Raw genomic sequence first — 12,324 nt, forward strand, 5'->3', positions numbered from 1 at the left:
GCCCCAACATCGTGCAGCCCGCCTCCAGTGGTGTCGCGACAGGCGTGAATGGAGGGACGAATGGAGACGCGTCGTCTTCAGCGATGAGAGTCGCTTCTGCCTTGGTGCCAATGATGGTCGTATGCGTGTTTGGCGCCGTGCAGGTGAGCGCCACAATCAGGACTGCATACGACCGAGGCACACAGGACCAACACCTGTCATCGAACCCATCGTTCTACCATTCCTAGACCGGCAAGGGAACTTGCTGTTCCAACAGGACAATGCACGTCCGCATGTATCCCGTGCCACCCAACGTGCTCTAGAAGGTGTAAGTCAAATACCCTGGCCAGCAAGATCTCCGGATCTGTCCCCCATTGAGCATGTTTGGGACTGGATGAAGCGTCGTCTCACGCGGTCTGCACGTCCAGCACGAACGCTGGTCCAACTGAGGCGCCAGGTGGAAATGGCATGGCAAGCCGTTCCACAGGACTACATCCAGCATCTCTACGATCGTCTCCATGGGAGAATAGCAGCCTGCATTGCTGCGAAAAGTGGATATACACTGTACTAGTGCCGACATTGTGCATGCTCTGTTGCCTGTGTCTATGTGCCTGTGGTTCTGTCAGTGTGATCATGTGACGTATCTGACCCCAGGAATGTGTCAATAAAGTTTCCCCTTCCTGGGACAATGAATTCACGGTGTTCTTATTTCAATTTCCAGGAGTGTATATTGGAGAACGTAGTTGAGCATCCGCACTGAATGTGTGGGATTCACTGGCCATTGAGGCGAATCAATTCTATGAATGCGTGGTGTCTGTTCTTTCGGACACATCTGTTTTTCAGGACCGTCAAGAGGAACTTAAATTATTAAAATGGAAAAGTGACGTGTACGTGTGGAGTAAATGTGTTGAAAACTGGGATACACATCAACAAATGTTTTCCAAGGTTAACATAATCTGTCAAGGTAAATTTAATAGCCCATTAAGAAAAAAGATGACGATCAACGCCGTTAACATACAGCAGTGGTGCGTTCAAGCAGCAATGGAGGTGGAATTAGATAGGTTTAAAGCATTTGCTGGTTGGGTGTCCACTTTGAAGAAAAAACATGGTATTGATGTGCGAGAAATAACTGCATGTGGAAGAGTTCGTCATTCCGAGCTAATATAGAAACGGTCGGTACAACATAATATGGAGCAGACAGGGTTTGATTTAGAAATCACGTCCGGTCTATCTCTTGCCAGAAAAGAGACGGAACACGACACAGCCGTGTCGTGCTATCAGCAAAATAGTGCCAACTGCATGTGCAGATGGACGCTTAATATCACCTACCGCCTCGGTTTGTAATTTTAAAATATCTGACCAGAACGTTTGGGCATCGAGCCAAAGTTTGCTCCGCGCGGACAGTATTGTAGCAGTCGCCTCATGTTCTGGAAAAGTCAACAAGGAACATCTAAGGATGTGGCGACAGAAGATGTTTTCTAAAATCGTCGAAGTTGACAGCAGAACAGTTTTAACAGTGGACTAATTTTCCGGCCAGAAAACCTTGACAGTGCATGAAGAGCACGGAGCAGAAGACACTGCAATTTCTGTATTGACGATACTACCAGATGGGACAACACTCTGTCAACTTCTGGACGTATTTGGCTTCCGGATGTTCAAGGATTCTGGCTGCAGTTTTATCAATTCCGCACGACAATCCGGCGAAGTTATTCGGAGAAGAAGAGGCTGGCAGATGATAAAGTAGAGTGGAGAGCTGCGTAAAATTAGTCTTCAGACTGAAGACCACAGCAACAACGTAAGCTTGTAAGTAATTAGAGTCAAAGTACCTTAGATGCGATAGATATAGTTTGAGTATTTATTTATTAGTATTAAAATTGCATAAATGGACCAAAAATCGTTTTGCATCACCATCACTACCTGCATTGCTTGTGTTATTTAATACCTCTTTCTCAATAGTCTTTTTACTGCAGAAAATTGTTACATACAAGCCATCTGTGTAATAGAGGTAAAAAGAAACTAGCATTGTCAGTTCGAGGGCAACTGGAAGAGCTATGTCGATCCAGGTAGTACACGAACGCTTCCGCGAAATCAAATGGCCTCCTGGTATCCATTACCAACATTGTAAAAAAATAAATGGAGAATATAAATGGATAAATAAAAGCGTAGTGGCTGAATAAAATGGGAAAGGGAACACATGGAATGGCCCCTTTATCAGCGGTGTAGACTTTAGTTCTTCAACGAACGCAGAATTTCTGTGACAGCTCTTATTTACGGATGTAAGTAGATGGACAAAATCCTCTAACATACTGTCCAATCCTACAGTCAACTTTCCGGGGATCGGTTCTTCTGTAAAGACGACAATGTACGACTACGCAGCGCCCATCTCGTAAACACCTGCCTCCATTATGCATCAATCAACCAAATGGAATGGTCTGCAGTACCTGGTACGGTGACTCTGGGTTGAGACCCTGCGTCGTCGCAGGAAGCCTTCGAACCGCCTCTCGAGAGTCGTCGTCGAACAATGGGACGGATGTGAGCAGCAACATCTCGATCAAGCTGCGGACAGTGTACCAAGGGGGATCCAAGTATTATTTTATTAAGAAAAAAGTAGTAGAAGAAGCCAGAGTAATGGTATATCTCAGTGAAACATAGTGACACGTCCATAATTTTGCACAGTTGACCAACCAATTCTCAGTAACAAGATGCATTTCCTCTAAGCGGATGATCTTGCTGTACAGAGGAAAAGTTTTGAACCTGTTGATGAGCAGGTAACAAGGGCCTTGTCTACCAAATCAACATGTTACAGACAAAATGCATGAGACTAAATCTTTTAAAAACACATGCATGTGCATTTCATTTAAGATCTGGACTAGCAAGACAAAAACTCGAACTATATCGATAGGGCCTGCAGCTGCAACACAAATACACTCAAGTATCGAAGATAATTTCTTAACAGGTCTCTGACCTATAAAATTCGTTGCATTCTAATTCCTAAGCAAATAACAGCGAGGATGAACGCTATGAAGAAACTTATTTGCAGTAAATGGGGAACAAATCCATCTGTCCTCCGAACAACAGGTGAGGCCCTATGCTCTTCAGCTGCAGAGTATGTCTGCCTGCCCATTCTGGAATAGACCCTCCAACGGGAAAAATGGATGTCATCCTGAATTAGAAATGCTGTTTAACGATAGATTTATGACAGCTACACCTCTGGAAAAACTGTATAGAGCATCTGGTTTCTCAGCTCCATGTATTCGACGATCAGTAATACAATAAACAGTAAAGTTAAACGGGTATTCGATGAAAACATGACATGTACCGTGCAGTGAGCAAGTTGCCGGTAAGAGTAAAATCCAGATTTTTTTTTGTTTGTTTTAAGCAATGTGGACTTAGAGCTCGAGGATGGTACCTCCCCCAAGAAACTGAGCCAACAGATATCCAAGTGGAGTAGGAAACTTGCAAGATCCCCCAACAGACCATAAACAGGTGTTGCATCAGTAAAGACAAATCTATCAAAGTGGAAGTATCAAGATGACAGTGACATTTTCTGCTATTGTGGTGAGGTGCGGGATATCGCACACACATTAAAATGTCCTGCCATTCCTTAGAAATGAACCTTCTAAAGTCTATGGCTGGGAAACGATACAGATATTGATGTGGTCCTAAACTGGGTCGAAACTTTACAAGAGATAACAAGGATCAGAGATGGATGACATGGCTAAAAATACGTCCAGATTCGAAAAAGTAAAAAGTGAATGTGATCCTTAGTACGCAATTAAAATAAAATGATAAGTTCAATGGAAAATTGAACTTTAAAATTATTAAATGATTGCAGAAACTAAAAGATACCGAAAGAATTCCATTATGTGCTATTACCAAACGAGCAACCCCCTTAGCGACTGTTACTGTAAATAGGGAATTTTTCCCAGTCTTTTTTCGCTTTTAAGACCAAACCTACAAGTTACAGAGCACATTACTGTGGTAGATGTACAGATCATCTAGTAGTGATGGACTCTGCTCAGGCAGGTCGAATTTAGTCAAATAGGTCAGATTTTAAATTGTATGACTTGTGGTTTCCAGGGCTCCCACTCTATCAACATCCGAATGGTTGCTCTGTCTCTTCCACCTTCTTTAAATTTCTTGTTCCACTTTGTAACGGTTAGATAATTTCGAGTATTATTAATATACTATATTGTTACTATTTTCTGTATATTTCGGTTATGTTACTCATTATAACGATAATTTTTATATGGAAACTCTTTCCAAAGATATTTACAAATTCATGTCCAATTTACTCACATCGTAAATATGACCCAGTTTCGAAAATCAGCTGACAGGTCTAAAGAAATATTTCAATAAATAGATCAATAGTAATTGTCAGCTAAACTAGACACTTTCAGATAAGAAGCAACACACACACACACACACACACACACACACACACACACACACTTTGTAAAGGAATAATTCAATGAACAAGAGAATAAGAAACCTAGTTAGCTGACCCACGTCATGAGGATCCATCAGCCAATAAAACGTTCTGGGTTTCATCTTATGTTCACGCAACGGTCGGATATAGGTAAGGTTAAATAGATGTCCTCTGTCTTTCATCGTAAGCAGAATAAATACAGCGCATGTCAATTGAGAAACGTCGCATAGTCGGAGGAAAAAATCTTTAGATTTCCAGTGGAGAAGTGAATATTTGATTCATGCTTCCATTACAGAATTTCTTTAATAACTTTCATAACAGAGGACTACCCTTCCTGGAAACTGTCTTCCAGAAGTTAGGTTGGACGTAGACTGAGAGTAGAATGGGATTTCTATGTCACAGGTTCCAGAGTGAAACCATTCCTTTGGAGATACAAGGTATTTAGGTTTCACCTGCACTGGTCAGAGTCAGCCATCACAGACACTACCTGACCATCATCAGTCAGATGTGCCCAAGTAATTTTCTACCATAGACAAAGACATTAATTCTTCAATTTTATCAAATGTCGCTCTACGAAATTAGCTATATTTGCTTGATTTCCACACACTGAACTCTATCTTTCCAGATTAATAATTATTCAGATCACACCCTTTCAACTGTACTTAGTATGTATTAGTTTAGCATGGAGGAAAATGTAAGAAATTTGTAATCATAAAAGATATTGTGTGTTTTTATTAAATATTATTGTTTCTGTTTTAATTATATGAGGCGTTGAATCATGTGCTTCTGGCGGTCAGTAAAATAGATTCTTATGACATTTAATAGTATTAAGGCATTTGATGTAAGTCTGTCATTCTTGTGAATGATTACTGTGTCATTTAGATTGATTGAATCATTTGCAGCCAATGACGCCAAACGCTAATTTCCATTTCCAATGTAAATAGCGAGCTGATTTAAACTTTGCTTCAGTGAAAACATGAAATTTTTTCATATGTAAAATTTATAGGGCGTAAAACTACTGCAGCAAAATAAACATTTTGAAGAGCAGTTGGATTCTGAATTGCTAAGTAGGCACATGTTCATTGTGAAAGCCATCTATGACTATTTTGTTAAGTATGTAATGGCAGTGTGATGTTCGTTATTAAGGATACAGGATACTTTTACAGCTCAATATTATGTAGAAATCAACACCTATTTCTTTCAGATACTGTTTATAATGTATATGTTTCAAAGATTTTTTTGGTTGATATCAGGTAATACTGTACACTTTCTACACAAATTAGAAGTATTTTGAATATTTTTGAACGTGCTTAGGGTAAAAAAATTACAAATGAATCGATGCAATTTTTTTCCAAAATGCTTCGTCAAATTGACGTACTATTTAATCCAATGTTATATATTTGAAGGAGACCACATTTTATCAGATATGCATGACATGATGGCTGAGGTACTAGACCTATTTAATTCCACCTATTATGTATATTAGAAGGATACAAAAATATCACTGCGCGCATTTTAATTTTCATAATTTTTTCCTTATAAAAATGTTATTTTTCTATAATTTAGTTGATTCTGCAATAAATCTTAGGTCAACTACATAAGTATGCACTATTTCAAGTCATAGAAAAAAAATTTAGAGCAATGTCTTACAAAATTTAGGAACTATTTGTACCTAAATTCTGAAAAATACTACTTGTGGGAAATTGTGAATGAAGATGTGAGTCCCATTAAATTGTGCCTCAGAACATTCCTGAAGCATAGTCTTCATACTGCAGCATTTCTTCATCTTCAAACTTCCTTTTGGCATTCTGTTTTGCTTCTTTGGTAGCTTGAAGATCGAATCTTTCAGCTTCATGCATATGTTCCATCAAGTGCAACAACAATGTCCCTGGTTCCACTAGTATTTACAGTTTCTTCTACTGCATGTTTCATAGATACTTTAGACACAACCGTCAAGGAACGTAAAAGTATTTTTATGTACTTGCTGAACGTACTGGGAGGAGGAGGAAGGTCCGTCAAACCACAAAACGTTTGAGTAGCCTTTTTTCCTTTTACTATTGCATGCATTGCATACACTAACTTCAAATTCACATCATATTAATTGTGCACACTGTTCGAACTCATTTTCGAGGTAGATTTATTGCAGGATCTACACAGAACAACTTATTTTGACGCTAAACCTTTCCTACTACTTTGTTGTTCAGTTATTTCTAAACAGCCTACATCATCACATTGTTTACATTTCGCCACCTCATTTAACAAAGAAAATAAGATGCCCACATCAACAACAACAAGTCCACTACAAACAGCGTCATTGTTAACACAAAAATTTGAATCACCAGGAGGCATGTCATGTGGAAGTTTCTTCCCTAAAGAACTGATACATGAGTTCCTTTCAACAGTGTGGCTGGTTTTGTTTGTGAACTGGTTACCAAGGAAATTCCTTTTATTGAATTTAATGATGCGTGGCATAGTTCGTATTTATTACACACTAAAGGATATGTACTTCCAGAAATATATGTAGCACATCGGCAAGAGACATTCAGTAACACGTGAATAAACTGCTTCAGCGAAACAAAAGTAAATACTACCAAAGATAATCATTTACAGACACTAGTAACCTGCACTGTACCAACATACACAATGTATTGTACGTATAATCGCTGGAAACAGAAAGTTCACAGTTCTTTTCTAAATAATACTGGTATCTGTAACAGAAATAAAGGGGGCGTGGTGGCATACATGAATGTAACTTTAAAATTTGGTATATATAGGTCATTTTTCATTTGAAACCCTATAATGTATATATCAATGTAATCAGGAAAGACTATAGAATTTAATAAAGTAATTGTGACAGATTTGTTAATAAACACCTCATGAAATATTTATAGAAAGGTTCTTGGTCCTATATCAACAAAATGATGAAACTAAAATATAAACATAATTTTAGAAGCAAACTCATAGATATGCAAGGCCTGAAAGAAGCCTCAGTCAAGTTCAGTACCATACAATTGTGAATACTGGTTACAAATTTTACATTTTGTAATAAGTTACAACTTTAGATACAGCTATTAGTGGAGTTCCATATGAATCAATATAACTTAGTGAAAATTGACCAAAGAATAATTTGAGTGTAGAAAGAGTAAATTAAGAGAGAGGTTAACTATTACTGTCAGTAAAAGAAAGCGTCATACGTCATTGTTGGCTGGGAGACCCCAAGGGGTAACTGACACAATTATGCGTATGGAAATAAAAATAGTAAATAAGTAATGTCAATCATAAATTGTTTGACACACGCTACTTGTTGACAGTAGTTTATTTAAGGGGACTAGTTTCAGGCGTTGCTCATCATCAGTGTTATCTGTATTACCCAAAAGACATATATTTTTTTCTGAAATGTTAGGCATTGTGTAATATCACTGGTTGTGTAGTTCTGTTTTTTTTAAGTGTGCACTATATGGAGATGGGTTCATATTTTATAAACATTTAACTAATACCTATATTTGGTAGTATCTGTAGAACTGAGTAAAGTGCATATTTGTTGAAGTAAAGTTCGATCTCTCAGCCCTTAATTAACAGTGAAAATAAATTGAATTCTCAACCCTGTAATAACACTGAAATTTAGCTGAGCTCTGATTTTAACTTATGGACCTATCTAAATAGGCTATGCTTTGAGCTACATCTCTAATGGTATCCCTTCCGTTTTTCTCCTTCCAAGATGAACAGCTATCAATAGATTACCATGGAGATGAGATATTCACTCAGAATATTTTGACTGGGTCAAGGAAATTCAAATGAAAGGTGCTGTAATTCTACTTAAATAATTTTACAATCTTTTGCTATGGTTGTCCATTGACAATACCTTTAGTACAATAATATAATTTGTGAAAACAATTACTATAGTACAGTAATAGTGGAACAAGAAATATATGTCCATCAAATAGCAAGGGGTGATATATCACATCATGGGGAATAACTCTTGTTGGAAACAAAGTATTCTATGACGCTTCCCAGCGTCGCTGGATGTCTTTTATAATAGTTATGCCCCTCAGAGACGGCAGAGAATTGGCACTCTGTGGCCACAGTATGCCGTGTGTGTTGCCTATAATCCAGTTATCTGCTCCACACGAATGAGGGTAGGCCGACCTTCTAAAACATCTTTCTGTCAATTTACTGGGGTAGGTAGTAGTAGTAGCTTTATTCATCCATAGATCTCTTTTTACAAGGATATAGAACATGTCAAAGTATTTACAGGTTTAGACCAACTTAAAATAAGCTAATTCGTATACACATATATTTACAGAATTCTAGTTAGAGACAATCATTAGATTTACTCCTGGTATACAATACTTTTCTTACAAATAACTTATTAAATAATATAATGCCACACTGTTCACTCATATCTCACTATCAGTCACTGTACACACTATACACACATTGTTTCATGACACTTCACTCACCACACACACACACACACACACACACACACACACACACACACACACACACTGGTGATCTCTGGGCCATTTTCTGTACCGCAACTTCCCATTTGCTATCCTGAAAAACTGAGTCAGCATCCCTCCATAATGAATGAGATGTTGAGCTCAGAAAGAGGAAGCGGTGTTAGTATTGTGCTATGTATAGCTTGGGCGTAAGTATTTCTAGAAAGGAAAGAAGAAGGAAAATACATAAAGTGAAGGTTTATGTAGAATGTTGGATGTTTATAATCATCATCATCATTATTATTATTATTTATTCATATAACTTTTTTTATCAAACCCCTACTCTGTTTTATCAAAGTAATCCTTCAATGTATAAAATGTATTGCATAATAAGTACTTTTTAGCTGCCTTTTTAAATAAGTCTATTTTTGAAATTTCTTCAATCTCTTTTGGTAATTTATTGTACAGTTTTATTCCTTGGTAGAAAATGCTGTTCTGAGTTTTATTTTTATTTTTTCTTGGTAAATGTAAGTTGAGTCTATCTCTTGTTGCATGGTCAAAGACAGAGCTGTTTGTACAGTAATTAGCAATGGTATTTTTGATGTGTACTGTGGTGTCACTGCCAGACACCACACTTGCTAGGTGGTAGCCTTTAAATCGGCCGCGGTCGGTTAGTATACGTCGGACCCGCGTGTCTCCACTATAAGTGATTGCAGACCGAGCGCCGTCACATGGCAGGTCTAGAGAGACTTCCTAGCACTGGCCCAGTTGTACAACCGACTTTGCTAGCGATGGTTCACTGACAAAATACGCTCTCATTTGCCGAGACGATAGTTAGCATAGCCTTCAACTACGTCATTTGCTACGACCTAGCAAGGCGCCATTACCAGTTACTATTGATACTGTAATCATGTACCGTCAAGAGCGACGCTCATCATTAATGGATTAAAGTTAAGTATTCCACCAGCTACGTCCTTTTTTCTAAAGTCTAATTTCCTTGTCCCGTTCCAGACCTCACGCCCGCCTGCGTGAGCTAAAACGCGTGCCTTTCGGCTTCCTCTAATAATACGGTGTTGGCTTTCCTGCCAACCCACAACATGTACAACTGACTGGTAAATGTATTCACATGGAGCAGATAAAATCCCTAGTGTTTTGAATAGATCTGTACAACGAGCTCGACTAGTATTTTTAGTTATTATTCTTATGGCTCTTTTCTAGAGTTTGAAAATTGTGTTCATATTTTGTGCGTTTGTTCCCCAAAAAAAGAATGCCATACCTAAGAACTGAGTGTACATATGAATAATATGTAACTGAAATAAACTGAATGTTAGACACTGATGATAGGATCCTAAGGGCATAACATGCTGATGACATTCTGTTTGCAAGTACCTTTGTGTGTTCACACCACTTCAACTGAGAATCAATATTCATTCCTAGAAATTTTGCATACACAGTCTACAGAGGTGCCATCTACATTAAATTAAACATGGTCATTTTTCCATCTACATTAAATTAAACAGTCATTTTTCCTCTTCAAACTGAAATTCATGGCATTAGTTTTCTTCATGTTCAATGTCACTTTATTGCTTATTGACCAATCATAAACTTCCTTGAGAATTTCATTTGCTTTCTCAGCAAGGAGTTCTCTTGTTTTCTCAGTGACTATAATATTGGTGTAACCAGCGAAGAGAATTTTTTCACCATGAGTAACACTACTGGGAAAGTCATTGATGTATATCAGGAACAGAGTTGGTCCTAATATGCTACCTTGCAGAACCCCTACATTAATGTGTTTTGATTCTGATAAGTGTTTTACTAAATGTTGAGATCTATTTCAAGTATGTGTTATCTCTACTCTTTGTAGCCTATCTGTCAGATATGATCAAAACCAGTAATTAACTACTCCTCTTATTCCTAATGCCTCTAATTTATTTAATAGAATCTTGTGGTCGACTGTATCAAACGCCTTTGAAAGATCCAAAAATATGCCTGTGACACACTCATCTTTATCAAGAGCATCAAGAACAACTTTTGTGAATTCTACTATAGCTGACTCCATATTTTTGCCACTTCAGAAACCAAACTGTGATTCGGATAAAAGATTGCATTTATTCAGGTAATTCATTAATTTGTCTTTCATAATTGCTTCTATTATTTTTGAGAATGATAACAGCAAATAAATGGGCTGGTAACTTTCTGTCTTCTGCATTACCATTCTTAAGCAAAGGTACAACTCTTGCCTGTTTTAACTGCTCTGGCAATGTCCCTGATGTGAAGGATTCATGTATTATATTTGTTAAGGGGTCTTGTATATTCCCTATGCATTGTTTCAGTACACACATTGGTACGTCATCTAAGCCTACTGACTTTTTATTTTTTAGTTTTTGAACAGTTTTATTCACTTCAGTCTCTGTGGTTGGAAGTAACATCATTGTATTTAGTGCAACGTTATTTACACCTGTTATATTTGTTTGGGGGAATTTTTGGTGTAACTTCTCTGCAATACTTGAAAAATTATCGTTTACATAGTTTGCTAAGTGCTGTGGATCATTTATTACTTTATCTCACTCCCTTAGCAGTATGTTAGTCTGTGTTTGTTTACTCTCCCCATTTCCTTTTTATAACATCCCAGACTGTTTTGCTTGTATTCTCAGCAGTATATATTATTTTGTCATTAAATAACTTTTTTGCAGCTAACAGCACTTCCTATAGGTCTTTTTAAACATATGATAGAAATTCTGGATCATTGTTTTGCTTTTATTCTCTGCATTATATATTATTTTGTCATTAAATAACTTTTTTTGCAGCAAACAGCACTTTCTATAGGTCTTTTTGTACCTATGATAGAAATTCTGGATCATTGTGGATAATCTTCATGGAATTGAGGTGTTTTAGCGTTTTGGAGGACTTCTTAATACCTGCTGTTATCTATCTGATTTTGTGAGATGTTGATACAGACATGCATACTTTTGGAAATGCCTTTCCAATGTTCAATTTAAACAACGTGGAGAATTTAGAGAATTTCATATTCACATTGGTTTCCTTATACACTTCATCCCAGCTTTGATTTTCTAGTTCTTTTTTTTTATTTCTGACAGATGTCTTTTGTAGGCTTGTAGTTCAGGGAATGATTCGATGCCTGATTTTACTGTTGTTATTTGACAGAGATGGTCTGATAGTCAGGGATCTATTAGAGCTACATCACATTTTTCCCTGTCAGTATTTGTGGCCATATGGTCAATTACTGATGCAGTCGTTGTAGTAACCCTTCTTGCACTATTGACCAATAGGGACATACCAAAACTTTGAAGGATGTTTATGAAGGTGCTGCTGGATTCATTTATGATATTAGTGTTGATGTTAATGTCCCCACACAGAATTATGTTGACCTTTGTACTTGAGACTTTATCTGGAACTTCTGTTAATTTTCTGAAAATATAGTCCACACTACCGCTGGGAGATCTATACACACAC

Source organism: Schistocerca cancellata, chromosome 4 (assembly GCF_023864275.1).
Source record: "Schistocerca cancellata isolate TAMUIC-IGC-003103 chromosome 4, iqSchCanc2.1, whole genome shotgun sequence".
NCBI lineage: Eukaryota > Metazoa > Arthropoda > Insecta > Orthoptera > Acrididae > Schistocerca > Schistocerca cancellata.